Here is a 25,224-nt window from a genome sequence, read left to right as displayed (position 1 = left end):
CTAAGGAGCCTGGGACTGAACACCTACACCTCCCTCAGGAACTGAGATGGGATGCCCCCAGGTGGTGAGGGTAAGCAACAACACATCCGCCACGTGGACTACAGGAAACAAGAGGCCCGAGCACGCCCCCATCCACATCAACGGGGACTGTACAGGAGCAGGTCAAGAGCTTTATGTTCCTCGGTGTCCAGATCACTAAGGATCTATCATGGTTCAAACACACCAACACAGTCGTGAAGAGGGCATGACAACACCTATTCCCCCCTCAAGAGGCTGAAAATATTTGGCATGGGCCCTCAGATCCTGAAAAAGTTCTACAGCAGCACCATTGAGAGCATATTGACTGGCTGCATCACCGCTTGGTATGGCAGCTGCTTGGCATCCCGACTGCACAGCGCTACAGAAGGTAGTGTGTACAGCCCAGTACATCACTGGGGCCAGGCTCCCTGCCATCCAGGACCTCTATAGCAGGCAATGTCAGAGGAAGGCCCTAAAAATGTTCAATGACTCCAGCCACCCAGGTCATAGACTGTTCTCTATGCTACTGCATGGTAAGTCTGGAACCAACAGGATCCTGAACACCTTTCTTGCCCCAAGCTATAACACTGCTAAATAGTTAACCAAATAGCTACCCGGACTATCTGCATAGACCCTTTTTGCACTAACTTTTTTGACTGATCACATAAGCTGCGGCTACTGGTTATTATGTGTACATTTATTCCGAGTTATATGTACATATCTACTTCAATTACCTCGTACATCTGCACATCGACTCGGTACTGGTACCCCGTGTATATTGCCAAGTTATCGTTACTCAATGTGTATTTGTTATTACTTATTATTACATGTTTTTCTTTTCTATTATTACTCTATTTTCTTTCTCTTTACATTGTTGGGGAAGTGCCCGTGAGTAAGCATTTCACTGTTAGTCTACACCTGTTGTTTACAAAGCATATGACAAATACAATTTTATTTCGACATATTTACCGCACCAAATCAGTATTATAAAAAAATAAAGAAAATACAGTGGCCTTCATAAATGCGTCTCCATATTTGCTACAATATATGATCTCTGAATATGAAATCTCTAGAGAGCAACAATAATTTGAGAACCAATTATGGAATCCTCAGATCTATTTGAACGAATTAAGCTTGCATTTCCACATACCATTGCAGTGACAATAGGGACTCATTTTACATACAAAATGAGAATAAATCAGCTCGTATACTGTTGAATATTTATGTTCTCATAAATGTTTTCCGCATCCTCTGCATACTGCACAACATGTAATTGTATTATTGACTTCATTTTAAATGGATCTTTATTGACGTCAACAACAAAAAATGACAGATACAACTTCCATATCAATACACAGTCAATAAATATCACTGCCACTGTGTGGGTTACACTGAGAACATAATTAAAATGATGGACTACCTTTTACATGGAGTACATTAAGCATCTGAATCAGTTGTATGCTAGTGTTATTGTAGGCCTTTTTTTGCAGAGAAGGCAGTAATGCTGTAGTAATAATACACTGCAAAATAATAAAATGCTATATTTGAAGCATGCAAAAGTGCAACCGCTGAGAGGTTCAATCTAGGGCCAAATTGACAAATTCTCTCAGGTCAACTTTGCACCCGTGCAAGGCTGAGAAAATTCTGTTTTATTGATTTTCATAACATCTGACGATAACCCCAAAACCATTAAAAAAATATACATGAACACATAAAACAGTACGATAAATTACCATTATATCAAAGTCATTAGTTGCACCACACATGAAGCCACCTTCCTCTTAAAAACGGCACAATCAAGAGTGTGAGCTGTCAGTCATTTACCTGTGGCCAATGACACTGGTCCCTGCAGCGCTGTTGCTGAGGACAGATGGATGAGTCCATCACGGTGGACAAGACAATTTGCCATAGAATTAAACCTATATGCTACATTTCTGTGTCAATGGAGTGCAGGGATACAATGGATTTCCCACTGTGTAAAAAAGCCATCGATCCCCCCCTCAGCACCAACAGGAGACACTCTAAAGGAATCAATAGAAAGGTCATTAACCGCTGGTTAGAAGCCACTGGTTTCCTTTATTTAGCTTTTTTGTTAATTTTCGTTTTGTTTTCATAAGGCTTGGAGCAACAGTGAAGTGGGCAGGGCAGTACAGATTTCTTCTTTTACATCTGCAAGCAGAGTCTGAACATCAGACAGGATGGCATTGTCTCCCTCAATCCGTGCAATGGCTACTGCTATAGGTTCCAAAAGTTTCAGGCAAAAGTTTTCAGCTCATCTGCAATGTGGTCCCTTGTGTCGGTGCTCTTGCAGAATACTGGTTGAGGAGTGGAGATGATGTAGTTAATTATTCCTTATCCACGAACATTCGACCACCCATCAGAGGTGATTGCAATACAGTCTTCTATCTCTATGATTTGCTTGACCTTCACTTGAACTCTGTTGAACTCTGCATCCAGCAAATTAGTAGATAAAGCATGTCTGGTTGGAGGGGTGTATGCTGGGCGAAAAACACTCAGAAATCTCTTCAATACACGTTGCCTGTTAGCATCAGAGGTGAACCAGTTGCATACACATCTCGAACAAGACATTCATCAGCATTTCTCTGACTACGTTCCTCAAATGAGACCAAAAAACTTCTGATTCAAGGAGGACCATGAGCTGTTGCTATCGATAAGGTGTCTAATGCATCATTTTCACCTCGAATAGGAGTAGAGAGACTTTTGTCAGAGGTCGCTTGTTGTGAGCGATGACAGAACTTTATGCACTTGGCCAGATGATTCTGCATGTTTGTTGCATTCTTCATACACGATTTGGCACATTATTTGCAAATGTACACAGCTTTTCTTTCTACATTAGCTGCAGTGAAATGTCTCCACACATCAGATAGTGCCTGTGGCATTTTCCTGTAAATATTAGTTTTAAAAAACAAATACAATTCCATGTATAGATAAATCGTTAAGCTGTTAGATTAAACAAGTCCTTTGTAAGTTAAATGTTTTAAATAACATGTATGGAACAGGGGAATTTACACTCCTCAGTTAGCAGGCTCAAGCAAGCTAAAAACCCACATGGTAGCAAAAACTAACTAGCAGAAAAGTTAGAAATTATTTAAACACATTTTGCTGTAGGCTACTATTTACTCGTTATCACAAAATCATGTATGTCATATAAAATATATTCATCCCACCCAGTATCGTAATCAAAACTTACCAGAAAGCATGTAGTCCTTGGCTCAGACAGTGTAGTAGTGTGGGCTCAATAGCATCTCATTAGAGTGCAAGATCTTGAGAATCAGCTGGACATGTGATGGAAGAATGCACTGTGCATGCAGAGGGTTGCAATTCCATTGAATTGGGGATAGTTTAACCGAAGAAAGAGAGACCTAAAATTGCCTTATGTGTATCCCACAAAAAAGGCTCACTGTTATAAGCTAACGTTTTTGATGAATTTAAGCAAATTTCCACAAATTCCACGACTTAACCTTCCATGGAAGATTACCAGAAAACATCCGTACATTTCCCAGAAAGTTTCCGACCCTTTGCCACTCTAGATGCTGCTGTTGGATACCCAATCTAGAACAAATATAGTCAATATAGCTACACTGACCAACTGGAGATTGTCACGCCCTGGTCAAAGTATTTTGTATTTATCTTTATGTATTGGGTCAGGCCAGGGTGTGGCATGGGTTTTTGTATGTGGGTGTGTATATATTGGGATTGTAGCTAGTGGGGTGATCTAGCTAAGTCTATGGCTGTCTGGAGTGGTTCTCAATCAGAGGCAGGTGTTTATCGTTGTTTTTTAAAATTTGATTTATTTCACCTTTATTTAACCAGGTAGGCAAGTTGAGAACAAGTTCTCATTTACAATTGCGACCTGGCCAAGATAAAGCAAAGCAGTTCGACAGATACAACGACACAGAGTTACACATGGAGTAAAACAAACATACAGTCAATAATACAGTATAAACAAGTCTTTATACAATGTGAGCAAAAAAGGTGAGAAGGGAGGTAAAGGCAAAAAAGGCCATGGTGGCAAAGTAAATACAATATAGCAAGTAAAACACTGGAGTTGTAGTTTTGCAATGGAAGAATGTGCAAAGTAGAAATAAAAAATAATGGGGTGCAAAGGAGCAAAATAAATAAATAAATTAAATACAGTTGGGAAAGAGGTAGTTGTTTGGGCTAAATTATAGGTGGGCTATGTACAGGTGCAGTAATCTGTAAGATGCTCTGACAGTTGGTGCTTAAAGCTAGTGAGGGAGATAAGTGTTTCCAGTTTCAGAGATTTTTGTAGTTCGTTCCAGTTATTGGCAGCAGAGAACTGGAAGGAGAGGCGGCCAAAGAAATAATTGGTTTTGGGGGTGACTAGAGAGATATACCTGCTGGAGCGTGTGCTACAGGTGGGAGATGCTATGGTGACCAGCGAGCTGAGTTAAGGGGGGACTTTACCTAGCAGAGTCTTGTAGATGACATGGAGCCAGTGGGTTTGGTGACGAGTATGAAGAGAGGGCCAGCCAACGAGAGCGTACAGGTCGCAATGGTGGGTAGTATATGGGGCTTTGGTGACAAAACGGATTGCACTGTGATAGACTGCATCCAATTTGTTGAGTAGGGTATTGGAGGCTATTTTGTAAATGATATCGCCAAAGTCGAGGATTGGTAGGATGGTCAGTTTTACAAGGGTATGTTTGGCAGCATGAGTGAAGGATGCTTTGTTGCGAAATAGGAAGCCAATTCTAGATTTAACTTTGGATTGGAGATGTTTGATATGGGTCTGGAAGGAGAGTTTACAGTCTAACCAGACACCTAAGTATTTGTAGTTGTCCACGTATTCTAAGTCAGAGCCGTCCAGAATAGTGATGTTGGACAGGCGGGTAGGTGCAGGTAGCGATCGGTTGAAGAGCATGCATTTAGTTTTACTTGTATTTAAGAGCAATTGGAGGCCACGGAAGGAGAGTTGTATGGCATTGAAGCTTGCCTGGAGGGTTGTTAACACAGTGTCCAAAGAAGGGCCGGAAGTATACAGAATGGTGTCGTCTGCGTAGAGGTGGATCAGGGACTCACCAGCAGCAAGAGCGACCTCATTGATGTATACAGAGAAGAGAGTCGGTCCAAGAATTGAACCCTGTGGCACCCCCATAGAGACTGCCAGAGGTCCGGACAGCAGACCCCCCGATTTGACACACTGAACTCTATCAGAGAAGTAGTTGGTGAACCAGGCAAGGCAATCATTTGAGAAACCAAGGCTGTCGAGTCTGCCGATGAGGATGTGGTGGTTGACAGAGTCGAAAGCCTTGGCCAGATCAATGAATACGGCTGCACAGTAATGTTTCTTATCGATGGGGTTAAGATATCGTTTAGGACCTTGAGCGTGGCTGAGGTGCACCCATGACCAGCTCTGAAACCAGATTGCATAGCAGAGAAGGTATGGTGAGATTCGAAATGGTCGGTAATCTGTTTGTTGACTTGGCTTTCGAAGACCTTAGAAAGGCATGGTAGGATAGATATAGGTCTGTAACAGTTTGGGTCAAGAGTGTCCCCCTTTGAAGAGGGGGATGACCGCAGCTGCTTTCCAATCTTTGGGAATCTCAGACGACACAAAAGAGAGGTTGAACAGGCTAGTAATAGGGGTGGCAACAATTTCGGCAGATAATTTTAGAAAGAAAGGGTCCAGATTGTCTAGCACGGCTGATTTGTAGGGGTCCAGATTTTTCAGCTCTTTCAGAACATCAGCTGAATGGATTTGGGAGAAGGAGAAATGGGGAAGGCTTGGACGAGTTGCTGTTGGGGGTGCAGTGCTGTTGACTGGGGTAGGAGTAGCCAGGTGGAAAGCATGGCCAGCCGTGTAAAAAATGCTTATTGAAATTCTCAATTATGGTGGATTTATCAGTGGTGACAGTGTTTCCTATCTTCAGTGCAGTGGGCAGCTGTGAGGAGGTGTTCTTATTCTCAATGGACTTTACAGTGTCCCAGAACTTTTTTGAGTTAGTGTTGCAGGAAGAAAATTTCTGCTTGAAAAAGCTAGCCTTGGCTTTTCTAACTGCCTGTGTATCACGATTTCTAGCTTCCCTGAACAGCAGCATATCACGGGGGCTGTTCGATGCTAATGCAGAACGCCATAGGATGTTTTTGTGTTTGTTAAGGGCAGTCAGGTCTGGGGAGAACCAAGGGCTATATATGTTCCTGGTTCTAAATTTCTTGAATGGGGCGTGTTTATTTAAGATGGTTAGGAAGGCATTTAAAAAAAATATCCAGGCATCCTCTACTGACGGGATGAGATCAATATCCTTCCAGGATACCCCGGCCAGGTCGATTAGAAAGGCCTGCTCGCTGAAGTGTTTCAGGGAGCGTTTTACAGTGATGAGTGGAGGTCGTTTGACCGCTGACCCATTACGGATGCAGGCAATGAGGCAGTGATCGCTGAGATCTTGGTTGAAGACAGCAGAGGTGTATTTAGAGGGGAAGTTGGTTAGGATGATATCTAACCTGGTAGGTTCATTGATAATTTGAGTGAGATTGAGGGCATCAAGTTTAGATTGTAGGATGGCTGGGGTGTTAAGCATGTTCCAGTTTAGGTCGCCTAGCAGCACGAGCTCTGAAGATAGATGGGGGGCAATCAGTTCACATATGGTGTCCAGAGCACAGCTGGGGGCAGAGGGTGGTCTATAGCAGGCGGCAACGGTGAGAGACTTGTTTTTAGAGAGGTGGATTGTTAAAATTAGAAGTTCAAATTGTTTGGGTACAGACCTGGATAGTAGGACAGAACTCTGCAGGCTATCTTTGCAGTAGATTGCAACACCGCCCCCTTTGGCAGTTCTATCTTGTCTGAAAATGTTGTAATTTGGAATTAAAATTTCAGAATTTTTGGTGGTCTTCCTAAGCCAGGATTCAGACGCAGCTAGAACATCCGGGTTGGCAGAGTGTGCTAAAGCAGTGAATAGAACAAACTTAGGGAGGAGGCTTCTAATGTTAACATGCATGAAACCAAGGCTATTACGGTTACAGAAGTCATCAAAAGAGAGCGCCTGGGGAATAGGAGTGGAGCTAGGCACTGCAGGGCCTGGATTCACCTCTACATCGCCAGAGGAACATAGGAGGAGAAGAATAAGGGTACGGCTAAAAGCAATAAGAATTGGTTGTTTAGAACGTCTGGAACAGAGAGTAAAAGGAGGTTTCTGGGGGCAATAAAATAGCATCAAGGTATAATGTACAGACAAAAGTATGGTAGGATGTGAATACAGTGGAGGTAAACCTAGGTATTGAGTGATGAAGAGAGAGATATTGTCTCTAGAAACATAATTGAAACCAGGAGATGTCATTGCATGTGTGGGTGGTGGAACTAATAAATTGGATAAGGTATAGTGAGCAGGACTAGAGGCTCTACAGTGAAATAAGCCAATAAACACTAACCAGAACAGCAATGGACAAGACATATTGACATTAAGGAGAGGCATCCTTAGTCGAGTGATCAAAAGAGTCCAGTGAGTGGAGTGGTTGGTTTGGGGGTCACGGCGATTTAGACAGCTAGCCAGGACATCGGTAGCAAGCTAGCATAGTCTGTTGTTAGCCACCTCTTGCGTTCCGTCAGTAGATTAGTGGGGTTCCGTGTGGTAGAGGGGATTAGTCCAAATCACACAACAACAAAAAAATAAAAAATAAAAAAATAGAAAAAACAGAAAAAATAAAATAAAAATAAAAAATAGATAGATTTGATTGTCCTTAAAAAAATAAATACGTTTGTTTGATTTTGATGGCACCTGAGTTCAACAGGCAGGAGCCACAGGAGAGATGGACATCATAGGACCCTGGGCTCAGCCGTCCTGAGGCGCTGGTGCGTGTTCAGCCCCAAAAATGTCGGCTCGGTGAGAGTCAGGAGTGGTGCCAGCCTCACGCGGTGTTGGACCAGGCTGTGAAGGAGTTAATGGGGAAATTGGAGGAGAGAGAAATGAGGAGTTGCTCCTGTGCACATCACTAGCCATGCAGGTGCGTGTTAGTCGGCCTGCCAGCCTCACGCACCAGGCCAGCACTGCTGCACTCATGTGCCAGATCTCTCAAGATCTACGCCTTCACGGTCTAGCCCATCCTGTGCCACCTCCACACCCCAGCCCTCCGGTAGCAGCTCCCCGCACCAGGCTTCCTGTGCGTGTCCTTGGTTCAGTTCCACCAGTGCCAGCACCACGCATCAGGCCTACAGTGCGCCTCGCCTCTCCAGCGCTGTCGGAGTCTCCCGCCTGTCTAGCGCTATCAGAGCCTTCCTCCTCTCCAGCGCTGCCGGAGTCTCCTGTCTGTTCAGCGCAGCCAGAGCCTTTCTCCTCTCCTGCGCTGCTGGAGTCTCCTGTCTGTTCAGCGCAGCCAGAGCTGTCAGCCTGCATGGAGCAGCCAGAGCTGCCAGCCTGCATGGAGCAGCCAGAGCTGCCAGCCTCCATGGAGCAGCCAGAGCTGCCAGTCTACATGGCGCAGCCAGAGCTGTCAGTCTGCATGGAGCAGCCAGAGCTGTCAGTCTGCAAGGAGCTGCCAGTCTGCAAGGTGCTGCCAGCCTGCATGGAGCGGCCAGAGCTGCCAGCCTGCATGGAGCAGTCAGAGCTGTCAGTCTGCATGGAGCAGCCAGAGCTGTCAGCATGCATGGAGCAGCCAGAGCTGTCAGCCTGCATGGAGCAGCCAGAGCTGCCAGTCTACATGGAGCAGCCAGAGCTGTCAGTCTGCATGGAGCAGCCAGAGCTGTCAGTCTGCAAGGAGCTGCCAGTCTGCAAGGTGCTGCCAGCCTGCATGGAGCAGCCAGAGCTGCCAGTCTGCAAGGAGCTGCCAGTCTGCAAGGAGCTGCCAGTCTGCAAGGAGCTGCCAGTCTGTAAGGAGCTGTCAGTCTGCAAGGAGCAGCCAGAGCTGTCAGTCTGCATGAAGCAGCTGTCAGTCTGCATGAGCTTCCTCTCACTCCTGAGCTACCTCTCACTCCCGAGCTTTCTCTCACTCCCGAGCTTTCTCTCACTCCCGAGCTTTCCCTCAGTCCCGAGCTGCCTCAGTCCCGATCTGTTCCTCAGTCCAGTGGGGTTCTGAGTGAGGACTACTAGACCATGGTCGGCGGCGAGGGTGGACTATCCAGGGACGCGAGGAGAGGGGACTAAGACATTGACTGAGTGGGGTCCACGTCCCGCGCCGGAGCCGCCACCATGGACAGACGCCCACCCGGACCCTCCCTATTGTTTTGAGGTGCGTTCGGGAGTCCGCACCTTAGGGGGGTTCTGTCACGCCCTGGTCGAAGTATTTTGTATTTATCTTTATGTATTGGGTCAGGCCAGGGTGTGGCATGGGTTTTTGTATGTGGGTGTGTATATATTGGGATTGTAGCTAGTGGGGTGATCTAGCAAAGTCTATGGCTGTCTGGAGTGGTTCTCAATCAGAGGCAGGTGTTTATCGTTGTCTGTGATTGGGAACCATATTTAGGCATTCATATTATTTGAGTTTGTCGTGGGTGATTGTCCTTAGCGTCTTTGTTCCTGTCGCTGTGTTAGTTGACAAGTATAGGCTGTTTCGGTTTTCGTTACGTTTATTGTTTTGTAGTGTTTGTGTTATTTCGTGTTTACGTTTGTTTGATTAAACATGGATAGCAATCTACACGCTGCGTTTTGGTCCGACTCTCCTTCACCACACCTAGAAAACCGTTACAGAGATATTAGTGTTGGAGTGTTCAACTGGGGTGTTAAACATAATGGGTGAATAGTGATTAAAATTCAGAAGGGATATAAAACTATTTAAACTTCCAACAACATTACTAACAACTGACAGATTATTTTAAAAAGTATTCATGTTAATATACTGGTAGACAGTCAGTCAGGTCCTGAGTTTTCATCATTCTTTTTTTTGTAATATCATGATTGCTTTTCAATTTCAATGTCTGCATAGAAAACAAAAAGCAAAACGTACAAGATTTATTTAACCTAAAATAAAAAATATCCACAGATTAACAGGGAATCGCAAATGGACTTTTCTTACTTATACATGCAGTGTATGTAAATGTAAAAATCCATCAGGAAACAACTCAGACAGAGTTTCATTGGTGCATACATCCCATAATCGAGGGGGCAAATAATGCGTCATGAGGAAAGGATGCTGATGATGCTATAGGGACTCATTTTACATACAAAATTAGAATAAATCAGCTCGTATACTGTTGAATATTTATGTTTATGTTCTCATAAATGTTTTCCGCATCCTCTGCATATTGAACAACATGTAATTGTATTATTGACTCCATTTTAAATGGATCTTTATTGACGTCAACAACAAAAAATGACAGATACAACTTCCATATCAATACACAGTCAATAAATATCACTGCCACTGTGTGGGTTACACTGAGAACATAATTAAAATGATGGACTACCTTTTACATGGAGTACATTAAGCATCTGAATCAGTTGTATGCTAGTGTTATTGTAGGCCTTTTTTTGCAGAGAAGGCAGTAATGCTGTAGTAATAATACACTGCAAAATAATAAAATGCTATATTTGAAGCATGCAAAAGTGCAACCGCTGAGAGGTTCAATCTAGGGCCAAATTGACAAATTCTCTCAGGTCAACTTTGCACCCGTGCAAGGCTGAGAAAATTCTGTTTTATTGATTTTCATAACATCTGACGATAACCCCAAAACCATTACAAAAATATACATGAACACATAAAACAGTACTATAACTTACCATTATATCAAAGTCATTAGTTGCACCACACATGAAGCCACCTTCCTCTTAAAAAAGGCACAATCAAGAGTGTGAGCTGTCAGTCATTTACCTGTGGCCAATGACACTGGTCCCTGCAGCGCTGTTGCTGAGGACAGATGGATGAGTCCATCACGGTGGACAAGACAATTTGCCATAGAATTAAACCTATATGCTACATTTCTGTGTCAATGGAGTGCAAGGATACAATGGATTTCCCACTGTGTAAAAAAGCCATCGATCCCCCCTCAGCACCAACAGGAGACACTCTAAAGGAATCAATAGAAAGGTCATTAACCGCTGCTTAGAAGCCACTGGTTTCCTTTATTTAGCTTTTTTTGTTAATTTTCGTTTTGTTTTCATAAGGCTTGGAGCAACAGTGAAGTGGGCAGGGCAGTACAGATTTCTTTGCTTACATCTGCAAGCAGAGTCTGAACGTCAGACAGGATGGCATTGTCTCCCTCAATCCGTGCAATGGCTACTGCTATAGGCTGATGATGCTAGCCCTACTGGCACTCCAACCATCAAAAACATCTTTATATAGCTCTGCCCCTCTATCTTACAATCAACCCTTTTTGGAATTGTCAAAAGATAAGGCAATCAACATATTTTGTTATGGTGACAGCTCTTTTGGTACTGTAGCTCCAGAAATGAGTCATTCCGTTCTTACTTGAAAACATTATTTTTAGGCCTTCACTGATTACAGCATTAATTTGATCGACACCCCAGGGATAAGAAACACAATTTTAGTAACATCCCAGTCATTCACTTGGGTGTAACTCTATTACAGTAGGTACCTATGTAATTACATTTGCAGGCTTGCCCTAAAGTCACTAAAGAAACTCGAAAAATACTAATTTGGTCATATTTTCCATGACAAATCAAACTGGAATGGTGACTATGTCATATCCAGAAAATTTGAGAAAATAGATTAATATGAAACAAACCGCTTTTAAAGGACATTGGGACTTGGAGTTTTCCCCAGGTTTTCCTCAATATCGTGACTGTTAGGAATCTGAGTCTGAGGCACAAAGATGTCGCACGGCTGGAGGAAAACTCTGACACCTGCAAGGAGAGATGCCGTTTGCTTACTGAATTTGGTCCTTCAGCAAGCACTGTGTAACGCCGCTGTTCTCAGACGCCTCTGCTTAAAATATCCTCATAGCCACAAGGCCCAGTCAAATAAATGTGTCCTTGTCCCAAACTATTAGACTTTCCTGGAGGTAGCACATTTAGAATAAACTTCATTAATTGACCCACTTAAGCAGGAGCCTACCGATGGGTATTTCTTGGAGGTGTTTTGTATTTTTGTCTTGAGTGGTTATATACTGTTTGTGCACCCTCAGCAAGGAACCCAGATTCTGCGTCTGCATAGAGTGTTGAGTAGGTCACAATGTTTTATGGTTAATCATGAGTTCACAGTAATTTCATTTTACATAGAAGAATAAAGACACACTCTTAGAAAAAAGGGTCTATCCCATAGGAGAACCCTTTGAAGAACCCTTTTTGGTTCCAGTTAGAACCCCTTTTTTTAAGAGTGCAGGCTAAGATGAAGTACATGTTCCAGCATATAGAAAGAGGGCTGCATGAGTGCCAGCTCGGGTGTTTCAAAAGATGAACCGGATACTTCAAGGAGATGAAATCTTAATTTATATATTTGCTTCATATATTTGCAGACTTATTTCAGGAACAGTTCTGGCTGATACTAATGAGGGACGCTCGGATGGCTCCAAGTGTCCTTATATTTGCCAGCAGATCTGGATGACTTTAATTTACTTAATTGCATAGAAAACTGCTGGAGGGAGGGAGCGTTGTAGTTTTCCAAAGAACTTTATGACAACATCTTATTATGGAAAAAAAGAGCAACGATGACATCATCACCAATGACAACAGTCTCTGGTCCTGAACTACACCAGGGCAAGGCCTCATGCTTACATCATCAAGTGGAATTTGCAAAAACAAACCAAAAACTTAACTAGGCCAAAAGTGGACTACAAGCATTGGCCAGTGGCAAAATTCACCCATCAGTAGATTCCCAACCTGACAGCTCAAAATAATGGTATTTTTCTGTTTTATTCCTGTGAAGTGTAGAGACCCATTACATTTATAAGGTCAGTCTAGAAGGAAACAATCAGAAAATAGCTTTAGGACCCTGCACTCCATAGCATCCAAGCAGCTGTCAGTTTCTCCTCACAGAGAGGAGGGAGCAATGCAAGCTCAGTCATAAGCAACAGGGGCAAGCTATGGTGATGTAAAGGCTGGGCTATAGTAAACATTTTTCTCTCAATATAAAATAACTAACTCCATGAATTTCTAGAGAGTGCATTATTTTTTAAACGTTAATAGTTAACAACCTTCATTAGGATGAAGACACAAATACATTGCACAAGCAATCAAACCCATACTGTGTCAACTGTTCATTTGTTAACTATTTCTGCTGAGAGAGACAGAAAATAGTCTGCCTGCTCGCCCCGGCTCCTCCAGAGCGGGCAGCACTGAGTCCAACTGGCAATTATATACCAAACAGATAAGAGTCAGAGTCTTGCTCACCAGGTTATAAGCAATCTGTAGATAAAACCACTGGATAGGACAGGTATTACTAATGCGCCTAGGTTTGGAGGGGTGGCAGATAGTCTAGTGGTTAAGAGGGTTCGGCCAGTAACTGAAATGTCGCTGGTTCGAATCCCAAGCCAACTAGGTGAAAAATGTATCGATGTGCCCTTGAGCAAGGAACTTAACCCAAATTGCTCATGTAAGTCGCTCTGGATAAGAGTGTCTGCTAAATGATTCAAATCTAAAATGCTTCCAGATTAGTGCTTTTCTGGGTAATATTACAAACTTGGGGAGGTCTTTAACTTTCAAAATGGTCCATTATGCACTATATGAGTGGTCAAATGTGCTGGATCTCGTAAGACAGACATTCCTAATTCACAGGAGAGACGTTTGAAAAAGGGGGTGAAGAGGTGCCGCAGTTCCCAGTTGGACGACGCCTTTGGGGTGACACAACCGTAATAAAAATTAGTCCCTTGAGAGGGCAAGAACAATATACTGTATATGTAAGCAGAAGTGCAGTATTATCATAAAGAGACGTATACTACGGAGGAGGAATGGGGGGGAAGAGAGGCAGAGGAGGTTGAATAGAGGGAGGGAGGAAGGAAGATTGTGAGCTTGAATCGGTTAAAAATGGCAGGAAAAGGGGAGATGGTTTGTTAATAATAATAATAAAATGTAAAATCCCCATTTTGGGGACCCTATTATATATTTTTTTAATTCAGTTCAGTTTAGTATGAGAATGGTAGCACCTATCTGCAAAAGCAGAGTGTCTGCGGAAAGCTGAGTATCTTGGCTATTGATTGGTGCCTTCAAATCGTTGGTATGACTTTCTACCATATGGGCATACGAATTTATAAGGGCAGGTCGAGCCAACGACCTCATTTCAAGATGGCTGCTAACTACATTCCTGTTAGCGTTGTGAAGCATAAACAAAATAAACACGGAATGCGTTGATACAAACCGAAAGCTGGGACTCCACAGATCATGAGGATATCTTATTTGACTTCCTGTGACCTACCGTTATTGATCACCAGCCCCGTTAGTCAAAATGTTTACTTTACACAACGTTTTCACCAAACAGCAAACATCTTACAAGGTAAGCTTTGATTTGGTCTGTGTTTGAGCTATAGCTACATGGGGGGTATCAAATTAATCCCTAGGTTGGTATCCCCTGTATGTCTCACGACACCACCGCAATGCTTGAGAGAGGTTGGTGTTGCAGAAATTTAACACATATGAACCTTAATATTTAGGCACATCCAGTGTGCAAAAACAGTGGTTCTAAAGATGTCGCTGACAGACATGGCAGCTCTGCTTCTAGCTCCTAAGCAACTTTACAGTATTTTATTTTTTGTGTTTTATTTCTTACACAATTAGTCCAGAATGTTTTTTGTGTTATTACATACAGCCGGAAATAACTTCTGGATGTCAGAGCGGCATTACGACCAGGAATATAACTTTCCCGAATTGGATATTTTTTTCTCACCCCCCAGGGAAATGAGGCTGCTCAAAGACGCAGCCGGTGGAGAAGAGGTATTCGTAGTGGACTTCTAATCCGACGCAGGAGGAGGAAACAACATCCACCGCTTCAAAGTATGTTACTCGCTAATGTTCAGTCTCTGGACCATAAAGTGGACGAGCTCAGGGTGAGGATCCCCTTCCAGAAAGACATCAAGGACTGTAACATACTCTGTTTCATGGAATCATGGCTCCTCCGGATATACTGTCCCTGTCCATAAAGCCAGCTGGGTTCTCAGTACATTGCACAGACATGAATAAAGAACTCTCTTCCTATAGGCAGAAACTCAAACAGGAAGTACATGTGCTAAGGTCTATTCAACACTGGTCTGACCAATCAGATTCCATGCTTCAAGATTGTTTTTATCACACAGACTGGGATATGTTCCAGGTAACCTTGGATAATAACATTGAGTTCATCAGGAAGTGTATACGGGATGGTGTTCCCACTGTGACTATTAAAACCTACCCAAACTAGAAACTGTGGATAGATGGCAGCATTCGTGCTAAACTGAAACAACCACATTTAACCATGGCAAGGTGACTGGAAATATGGTTGAATACAAACAGTGTAGTTATTCCCTCTATTCCCTCTTAAAGGCAATCAAAAATGGAAAATGTCAGTACAGAGACAAAGTGGAATCGCAATTCAATGGCTCAGACATGAGACGTATGTGGCAGTGTCTACAGACAATCATGGTTTACAAAGGGAAAACCAGCCACGTCGCAGACACCCAGGCATCATCCCTAGCCACGTCCACAGATCATATGCAGACCAGCTGGCTGGAGTGTTTATGGACATATTCAATCTCTCTCTATTGCTTCAAAATGTCCACCATTGTTCCTGTACCCAAGAAAGCAAAGGTAACTGAACTAAATGACTATCGCCCCGTAGCACTCAAATCTGTCATCATGAAGTGCTTTGAGAGGCTAGTTAAGGACCATATCACCTCTACTTTACCTGACACCCTAGACCCAGTTAAATTTGCTTGCCACACCAATAGATCCACAGATGATGCAATTACCATTGCACTGCATACTGCCCTATCCCACCTGGACAAGAAGAATACCTATGTAAGAATGCTGTGCATTGACTACAGCTCAGCCTTCAACACCATATTACCCTCCAAGCTCTTCATCAAGCTCGGGGCCCTGGGTCTGAACTCTGCCTTGTGCAACTGGGTTCTGGACTTCCTGATGGGTCACCCCCAGGTGGTGAAGGTAGGAAACAACACCTCCACTTCACTGATCCTCAACACAGGGGCCCCACAAGGGTACGTACTCAGCCCCCTCCTGAACTCCCTGTTCACCCATGACTGCATGGCCCCACACACCTCCAACTCAATCATCAAGTTTGCAGATGACACAACATAGTAGGTCTGATTACCAACAATGACGATAGCCTACAGGGAGGAGGTGAGGGCCCTGGCGGAGTGGTGCCAGGAAAATAACTCAACGTCAACTCAGAGTCAACAAAATGAAGAAGCTGATCGTGGACTTCAGGAAAAAGCAGAGGGAGCACGCCCCTATCCACATTGATGGGACCGCAGTGGAGAAGGTGGAAAGCTTCAAGTTCCTCGGCGTACACATCACTGAAGATCTGAAATGGTCCACCCATACAGACAGTGTGGTGAACAAGGCTCAACAGTGCCTCTTCAACCTCAGGAGGCTGAAGAAATTTGTCTTGGCCCCTAAGACACTCACAAACTTTTGCAGATGCACAATTGAGAGCATCCTGTCAGGCTGTATCACCGATTGGTACGGCAACTGCACCAGAAGTTCAGTGAGGATCTCTGAATGATCCAATGTTGACCTAAATGACTAATGATGATAAATACAATCCACCTGTGTGTAATCAAGTCTCTGTATAAATGCACCTGCACTGTGATAGTCTCAGAGGTCCGTTAAAAGCGCAGAGAGCATCATGAAGAACAAGGAACACACCAGGCAGGTCCGAGATACTGTTGTGAAGAAGTTTAAAGCCGGATTTGGATACAAAAAGATTTCCCAAGCTTTAAACATCCCAAGGAGCACTGTGCAAGCGATAATATTGAAATGGAAGGAGTATCAGACCACTGCAAATCTACCAAGACCTGGCCGTCCCTCTAAACTTTCAGCTCATACAAGGAGAAGACTGATCAGAGATGCAGCCAAGAGGCCCATGATCACTCTGGATGAACTGCAGAAATCTACAGCTGAGGTGGGAGACTCTGTCCATAGGACAACAATCAGTCGTATATTGCACAAATCTGGCCTTTATGGAAGAGTGGCAAGAAGAAAGCCATTTCTTAAAGATATCCATAAAAAGTGTTGTTTAAAGTTTGCCACAAGCCACCTGGGAGACACACCAAACATGTGGAAGAAGGTGCTCTGGTCAGATGAAACCAAAATGTAATTTTTGGCAACAATGCAAAACGTTATGTTTGGCGTAAAAGCAACACAGCTCATCACCCTGAACACACCATCCCCACTGTCAAACATGGTGGTGGCAGCATCATGGTTTGGGCCTGCTTTTCTTCAGCAGGGACAGGGAAGATGGTTAAAAATGATGGGAAGATGGATGGAGCCAAATACAGGACCATTCTGGAAGAAAACCTGATGGAGTCTGCAAAAGACCTGAGACTGGGACGGAGATTTGTCTTCCAACAAGACAATGATCCAAAACATAAAGCAAAATCTACAATGGAATGGTTCAAAAATAAACATATGCAGGTGTTAGAATGGCCAAGTCAAAGTCCAGACCTGAATCCAATCGAGAATCTGTGGAATGAACTGAAAACTGCTGTTCACAAATGCTCTCCATCCAACCTCACTGAGCTCGAGCTGTTTTGCAAGGAGGAATGGGAAAAAAATTCAGTCTCTCGATGTGCAAAACTGATAGAGACATACCCCAAGCGACTTACAGCTGTAATCGCAGCAAAAGGTGGCGCTACAAAGTATTAACTTAAGGGGGCTGAATAATTTTGCACGCCCATTTTTTCAGTTTTTGATTTGTTAAAAAAGTTTGAAATATCCAATAAATGTCGTTCCACTTCATGATTGTGTCCCACTTGTTGTTGATTCTTCACAAAAGAAATACAGTTTTATATCTTTATGTTTGAAGCCTGAAATGTGGCAAAAAGTCGCAAAGTTCAAGGGGGCCGAATACTTTCGCAAGGCACTGTATATAGACATAATCATTGGTCATTTTAATAATGGAACACTAGTTACATTAACAATGTTTACATACTGCTCTACTCATTTAATATGTATATAAGAATAATTATCGTTTAATTACCATAGTGAATTATTTTACTGTTTCTTTATGTGTCAATTAATCCCTTAAGGGATGGGTTGCCAATTGGCGATTTCACAGGAAAATAAAATGTCATTCATTCATTCATTAAGTTAATTCAAATGTCATTAATTGATAGATACTGTATTCTATTCTACTGTATTTTAGTGAATGCCACTCCGACATTGCGCGTCCTAATATTTATCATATTTCTTAATTCCATTATTTTACTTTTAGATTTGTGTGTATAGTTGTGAAATGTTAGATATTACTGCACTAAGGTCACACGTTCTGACCTTAAAAATTTTATTATGTCTTTGTTTTAGTATGGTCAGGGCGTGAGTTGGGTGGGTTGTCTATGTTCCTTTTTCTATGTTTTGGGATTTCTGTGTTTGGCCTGGTATGGTTCTCAATCAGAGGCAGCTGTTTATCGTTGTCCCTGATTGAGAACCATATTTAGCCTGGTTTCACTTTTGAGTTGTGGGTGAATATTTTCTGTTTAGTGTGTGTTGCACCTGACGGAGCTGTTTCGTTTGTTCTCTTTTGTTACTTTGTATTTAGTGTACAGTTTAATAAAAGGATGAACACTTACCACGCTGAGCATTGGACTGACATTTCTTACTCCTCGTCAGAGAAGGACGAAGACGAACGTTACACTAGGAATACAAGAATTTCACACCTGCAATAAAATCTGGTAAATATGTGTATGCGCCCAATAAAATTGGATTTGATTTGGACACTTTGGAGAGGTTGAAAGGACACTTGAATGTACCCTGGATACCACATAACACCACCACAATGTTTGAGTGAGGTTGATATGATAGAAATTGTGTTTTTATACTGAACAAATAGCATTTAGGAATTGCAAATATGTAATAGCACTGGAATGGTCTAATGCAGGGAAACTTAAATCAGTTTTACCAAATTTCTATCAGCATGTTAATTGTGCAAACAGAGGGAAAATAACTCTGGACCACCCATACTCCACACACAGAGATGCATACAAAGCTCTCCCTTGCCCTCCATTTGGTAAATCCGACCACAACTCTATCCTCCTGATTCCTGCTTACAAGCAACAATGAAAGCAGGAAGCACCAGTGACTCAGTCTATAAATAAAATGGTCAGATGAAGCAGATGCTAAGCTACAGGACTGTTTTGCTAGCAGAGACTGAAATATGTTCCGGGATTCCTCCAATGGCATTGAGGAGTGCACCACATATGTCACTGGCTTCATCAATAAGTGCATTAATGACATCATCCCCACAATGACCCTACTACGTACATACCCCAACCAGAAGCCATGGATTACAGGCAGCATCCACACAGAGATAAATGCTAAAGCTGCCGCTTTCAAGGAGCGGGACTCTAACCCGGAAGCTTATAAGATATCCCGTTATGCCCTCCGACAAACCATCAAACAGGCAAAGCGTCAATACAGGACTAAGATTGAGTCGTACTACACTGGCTGTGACGCTCATCGGATGTGGCTGGGCCTGCAAACCATTACAGTCTACAAAGGGAAGCACAGCCGAGAGCTGCCCAGTGACACGAGTCTACCAGATGAGCTAAAATACTTCTATGCCTGCTTCGAGGCAAATAACACTGAAACAGGCATGAGAGCACCAACTGTAGAGGAAGACTGTGATTACACTCTCTGCAGCCGATGTGACATTCAATATTCACACGGCCGCAGGGACAGTACCAGGATGTGTACTGCGAGCCTGCGCTGACCAAACAGCAAGTGTCACTGACATTTTCAACCTCTCCCTGTCCGAGTCTGTAATACCAACATGTTTCAAGCAGACCACCATAGTGCCTGTGCCCAAAAACACTAAGGTAACCTGCCTGAATGACTACCGACCCGTACCACTCATGTCTGTAGCCATAAAGTGCTTTGAAAGGCTGGTCATGGCTCACATCAACACCAAAATTCCAGAAACCCTAGACCCACTCCAATTTGCATGACGCACAAACAGATCCACAGATGATGCAATCTCTATTGCCCTCAACACTGCCCTTTCCCACCAGGACAAAAGGAACACCTATGTGAGAATGCTATTCATTGACTACAGCACAGCGTTCAACACCAAAGTGCCCCTTAAAGCTCATCAATAAGTTAAGGACCCTGGGACGAAACACCTCCCTCTGCAACTTGATCCTGGACTTCCTGACGGGCCGCGCCCAGGTGGTAAGGGTAGGTAAAAACACCTCCGCCACGCTGATCCTCAACACAGGGGCCCCTCATGGGTGGGTGCTCAGCCCCCTCCTGTACTCCCTGTTCATTCATGACTGCACGGCCAGGCATGACTCCAACACCATCATTAAATTTGCTGATGACACAAAAGTGATAGGCCTGATCACAGACAACAACGAGACAGCCTATAGGGAGGAGGTCAGAGACCTGGCTGGGTGGTGCCAGGACAACAACCTCTCCCTCAACGTGATCAAGACCAAGGAGATGATTGTGGACTACAGGAAAAAGAGGACCGAGCATGCCCCCATTCTCATCGACGGGGCTGCAGTGGAGCAGGTTGAGAGCTTCAAGTTCCTTGGTGTCCACATCACCAACAAACTAACATGGTCCAAGCACACCATGACAGTCGTGAAGCAGGCACGACAAAACTCTATTCCCCCTCAGAAGACTGAAAAGATTTGGCATGGGTCCTCAGATCCTCAAAAGGTTCTACAGCTGCACCATCGAGAGCATCCTGACTGGTTGCATCACTGCCTGGTATGGCAACTGCTCGGCCTCCGACCGCAAGGTACTACAGTGGGTAGTGCGAACGGCCCAGTACATCCTGCCCTCCAGGACCTCTATACCAGACGGTGTCAGAGGAAGGCCCTAAAATATTGTCAAAGACTCCAGCCACCTTATTCATAGGTTGTTCTCCCTGCTCCCACGCGGCAAGCGGTACCGGAGTGCCAAGTCTAGGTCCAAGAGGCTTCTAAACAGCTTCTACCCCCAAGCCATACGACTCCTGAACATCTAGTCAAATTGCTATCCAGACTATTCGCATTGCCCCCCCCCCGTCCCCCCCGTCCCCTCTCCACACCACTGCCACTCTCTGTTGTCATCTATGCATAGTCACTTGAATTAACTCTACCTACATGTACATACTACCTCAACTAACCGGTTCCCCTGCACATTGACTCTGTATTAGCACCCACCTGTATATATTTTTTAATTTTTTTTATTGCTGCTCTTTAATTACTTGTTACTTTCATCGCTTATTCTTATCCGTATTTTTTTCAACTGCACTGTCCGTTAGGGGCTCGTAAGTAAGCATTTCACTGTAAGGTTGTATTCGGCGCATGTGACTAATACAATTGTTTTATTTTTTTTATTTACAGACATATGCCACTTTGGAGAGGTTTAGTGACACTTGGAAACGTCCTGTATCCACACCTGACACCACTTACAAAAACAACTGCCCATTTCTAGTTGTTAGGTCTATCAATCACATTTTTTATCTGATATTGTTCACATGTTGTGGAAGCCATCTGGTGTGTTTCCAGCTCTAGTCATCAATAATTCACTTATAGCTTGTCAATGAAAGACGACTTTCAAAACAAAAAATATATCATTTGTGTGCTTGATCTTGTGTATTCTGAACTATGTAACTCATAACTATCTTCTGATCATTTCCTCATAATCTCGTAGATGTCTTCTTTCCAAATATACCAAGTTTTTGCATGTCAGAATCATGTAATTACACATGAATAGCAGTTACTTTTGGGTATGTCTATTTAGGGGGAAATCTAAATGTTGCCATTACATTTAAGAGGTTTTTAAGGAATTTCTTTACAAAGTGTAAGCAGAGTGAGCTGTACGCCGGATCGAAGACAGGAGGAGAAATGGAAGTGAGGGAGGGCGATGTATCGGAGGGGGTAGGTGTGGTGAAGTTCTCGGAGTCCGAGGTCAGGATAAAGATGAGTCTCTTATGGTAGGAGTGACTTTTTAGAAAAAAAAGCCATTTGTGGTTTCAGGGTGGGTGAAAACAGAGTTGAGTGCTGTGGAATCGGTGAAGGTAACCAGAAGTGGTCTTGTGATAATTGTGTGTGCTTCTCCTGGTAAGAGGGAGCAGGTGCTCAATGTTAAACAAATGGGAACAAGACATGTGAATTGTTTTGCTCCAAGAAAAGCGAGCCATTGAAAGGGGTGATTACTGGGCTGGTGGTAAATGTGAAAGTTGACCAACTGAAGAGGAAGATTCACAGTGTTTGTGATGCTCGTCATTTGGTGCAACGCAGACAGGGTGGCATGAGTGGTGAAACAGAAGAGTCGTCTGTTCTTTTGAGTTGATGGAGACAAATGATGGAGACAAACAAAACATGTATGATTCTTGGAATATTGATCATTGTCATTGTGAACTGGATTGACATGATATAACGTCCCAAGAGAGCTGAGCAGACGAAACGCAAATGACATAGGACCTTTTTTACTTAATCAAAGGAATTCCAGTCTGCTGTGAAGCATCCATGTATTTGGACAAATAAGAGTCTAAAGTTAGCTTCATGTACAGATATGATTTGTATCTCATGTTGTTATAAAGTTATTTGCATTGCTAGTTAAAGCCTTCTGTTAGCTAGCCAACATGCAACTTAGCTAGCTAGCGTTAGTTGCTTGATATCTAACGCCAGCTAACGTTATAAATTGTATATCATTTTGTCAGAAATCCGTTTGCATTGCTAGTTGAAGCCTACTGTTGGTTAGCTTTACCTGCAGATTAATACTGCATCATTTCATGCATGTTGCCTAGCTAGCTAAGTGTATGACAAACTGTATGGATTGCTGGCTTGCTACATTAGCCAGATGTGTAATGCCGGGGGTGTAGTGGAGGAAGAAGTCAGGCGCAGGAAACAGAGTTCAGGGTAGCGAATACTTTTTAATTCACCACAGCGGTGAAAACGACACCACCCAAACAAATGCCCCAAAACACGGGGAACTAAACAGTCCAGAAAAACCACACATACACGGACAACCGTGACTTAAAGGCGTGCACAATAGTACACAGAAAATAATCCCGCACACCCAGCAGGCGGGCCGGCTGGATAATAAAACCCAACCAATTAACCTAACTAAACACAGGTGTAACTAATAAACAGACATGGGGAAAAAAGGATCAGTGGCAGCTAGTAGGCCGGTGACGACGACCACCGAGCGCCACCCGAACAGGAATGGGAGCTACCTTCGGTAGGAGTCGTGACAAGATGATTAGGCTCCATGAACCATAAATTTAGCCAGGTGTGTCTGGGGGTGATTACGGCCATCACATGGTTTATGAACATGTGAACAGGTCTAGACAATAGAGACACATCCACTTAGCTAGATGTGTCTGGGATGTAGTTTGATTTCATTTTATATATAATTTGTTTACCAGAGACAATGTGAAGAACAACATGTTAGGATATAGGCCATGGACTAGATAGTGTATTTTTTACCTGGAGATGTCATTTACTGTAGACTACTACTTTCACTGCTTGTTTACTACATTACTTTAATCACTCACAGTGAATACTTAAAGAGATGGGTGGGGTTAAGGCTTAAGAGGGTGTGAATGATGCTGAATGGGTGTACTCGAAAAAGATAAAGAAGTAGTAAAGATAAAGAAGTATGTTAGAATAAAGCTTTATTTCCTGTGGTCATGTTTTGCCAATGTGCATTCATCCTGACATGAACACAGAGGGACGCGAAGAAGAAATCACTTTGATAACGCTGACCTAAACCCAAAGGGTTTTGAAATGGGTTGAATGTAACTGGAAATGGAGTCTTTATCCTTGTTCGGGATAGGGCCTTGTAGGGATATTTGGAAATAAAATCAAATGTATTTCTCTACTGTAGTTGTCATCATAGTAAGGTAATAGGTATATAACTAGAGACCATGGACTGTATAACATTTGCATAATAAGGTGCTGTGTGACACCTGATATGTGGGCTTTATTTTATTCTTATTATATCTACCTGGTGAAAGTCCTACATACAAATATATAAACTTGTCAGTTTCATTAGGACTCAAAGAGGGAAATCATTTCTTCAACTTGAAACCAGGTATGAAACTGTGTAGGCTGCTACATCAAAAATAAAGGAGTTTACCACTCCTGTTGCAGGTGAAGAGGCGCTCAATAAAAATAAGACTGGACTGCTCTCTAGTTACTACAACCCGAGAAGTGAGCAAGATATAGCGTGCTACTATGTACATCAACAGAGCAGGTTATGATCAGTGACCTGACTATTGCCGTTGTTTAGTCAGATCTAACCTAATTTAAGCATACTATAGAAGGCAAATAAGATGGTCGAACCTTGCGCTTTACGGGACTCGATAATTAGAGAAAGAAAACAAATACTACAACCATAATATGGTGAAAATACAACGTGCAGACTCTTCTTCTCTAAAGAATTACGGTATCTTACCTTTTGGTGGAGCCGGTGCCTCTATTGCTGAATCGGGTCCTGGATGCTGGCGCACGACTAACCACAATACACTTGAACTCGTTGAAGGAAGGATGCTTGCATTCCTTTGAAATACGAGCAGTTCATCGATGTTTCTTCACGTCTTAAGCGTTTGGGTAGGGTAGCTTGCAATGTTTAATTGTGTCAGTTCTTCCCATTCAGAAAGCCTGAGAACAGAGCAGTGTGATGTTGGACCAATCCGCTCTCGACGTATCAGCACAGATCAGCTACACTGAGCACTCTTTTTCCTAAAATGTCACAGGACCAATCCCCACAGACCACTCAATACCTAATGTTCGATACACGCCAAATAGTAACCCCAGGCAGCTAAACAAGTCCATCACAACAATGGAATAATGAAGACCATCATATTCTATTATAAAACAATATCTGTTTTTCTTGTCCAATCTCATTGACCAGCATTCACTGCTGTGGAAGATTTAATGTGTCTGTAAGCTTATTAAGCCTTTTAATGTTTTCTCACTGTTGAAAATAAAACATCTATGTTGATTAATTTATTGGTTATTATGTTTATGAGGACACAGGCTACCTCCTGATAATCATTATTCTCCTTGACAGAATAGCAGTAGGAAGGGACAGATAACATTCTTATTTTCCATTTAAAAGAAGGCTGCACTGTTTCCATACTTTCCTGAACAGCCTAGGCCAGCAGTCTGACAACCATTGGTCCATGGGGATA

The 25,224-nt window shown here is 43.1% G+C and overlaps 1 protein-coding gene across 1 annotated transcript in view; it reads right to left on the bottom strand.

Annotated features, from left to right (window-relative positions):
- LOC118388456 (rap1 GTPase-activating protein 1-like) overlaps nucleotides 1–24,764 on the bottom strand; it is a 171,633-nt gene extending 146,869 nt beyond the window's left edge. Inside the window, exon 1 of the mRNA XM_052526766.1 lies at nucleotides 24,486–24,764. The gene's annotated coding sequence lies outside the window, so the exon portion shown is untranslated. The remainder of the gene's footprint in view (nucleotides 1–24,485) is intronic.
- Between the last annotated feature and the right edge of the window lie 460 nt (nucleotides 24,765–25,224).

Source organism: Oncorhynchus keta, chromosome 10 (genome assembly GCF_023373465.1).
Source record: "Oncorhynchus keta strain PuntledgeMale-10-30-2019 chromosome 10, Oket_V2, whole genome shotgun sequence".
Lineage (NCBI taxonomy): Eukaryota > Metazoa > Chordata > Actinopteri > Salmoniformes > Salmonidae > Oncorhynchus > Oncorhynchus keta.
Note: the sequence above shows the minus strand (reverse complement) of the source record. Positions and strands in the feature narration are given on the sequence as shown.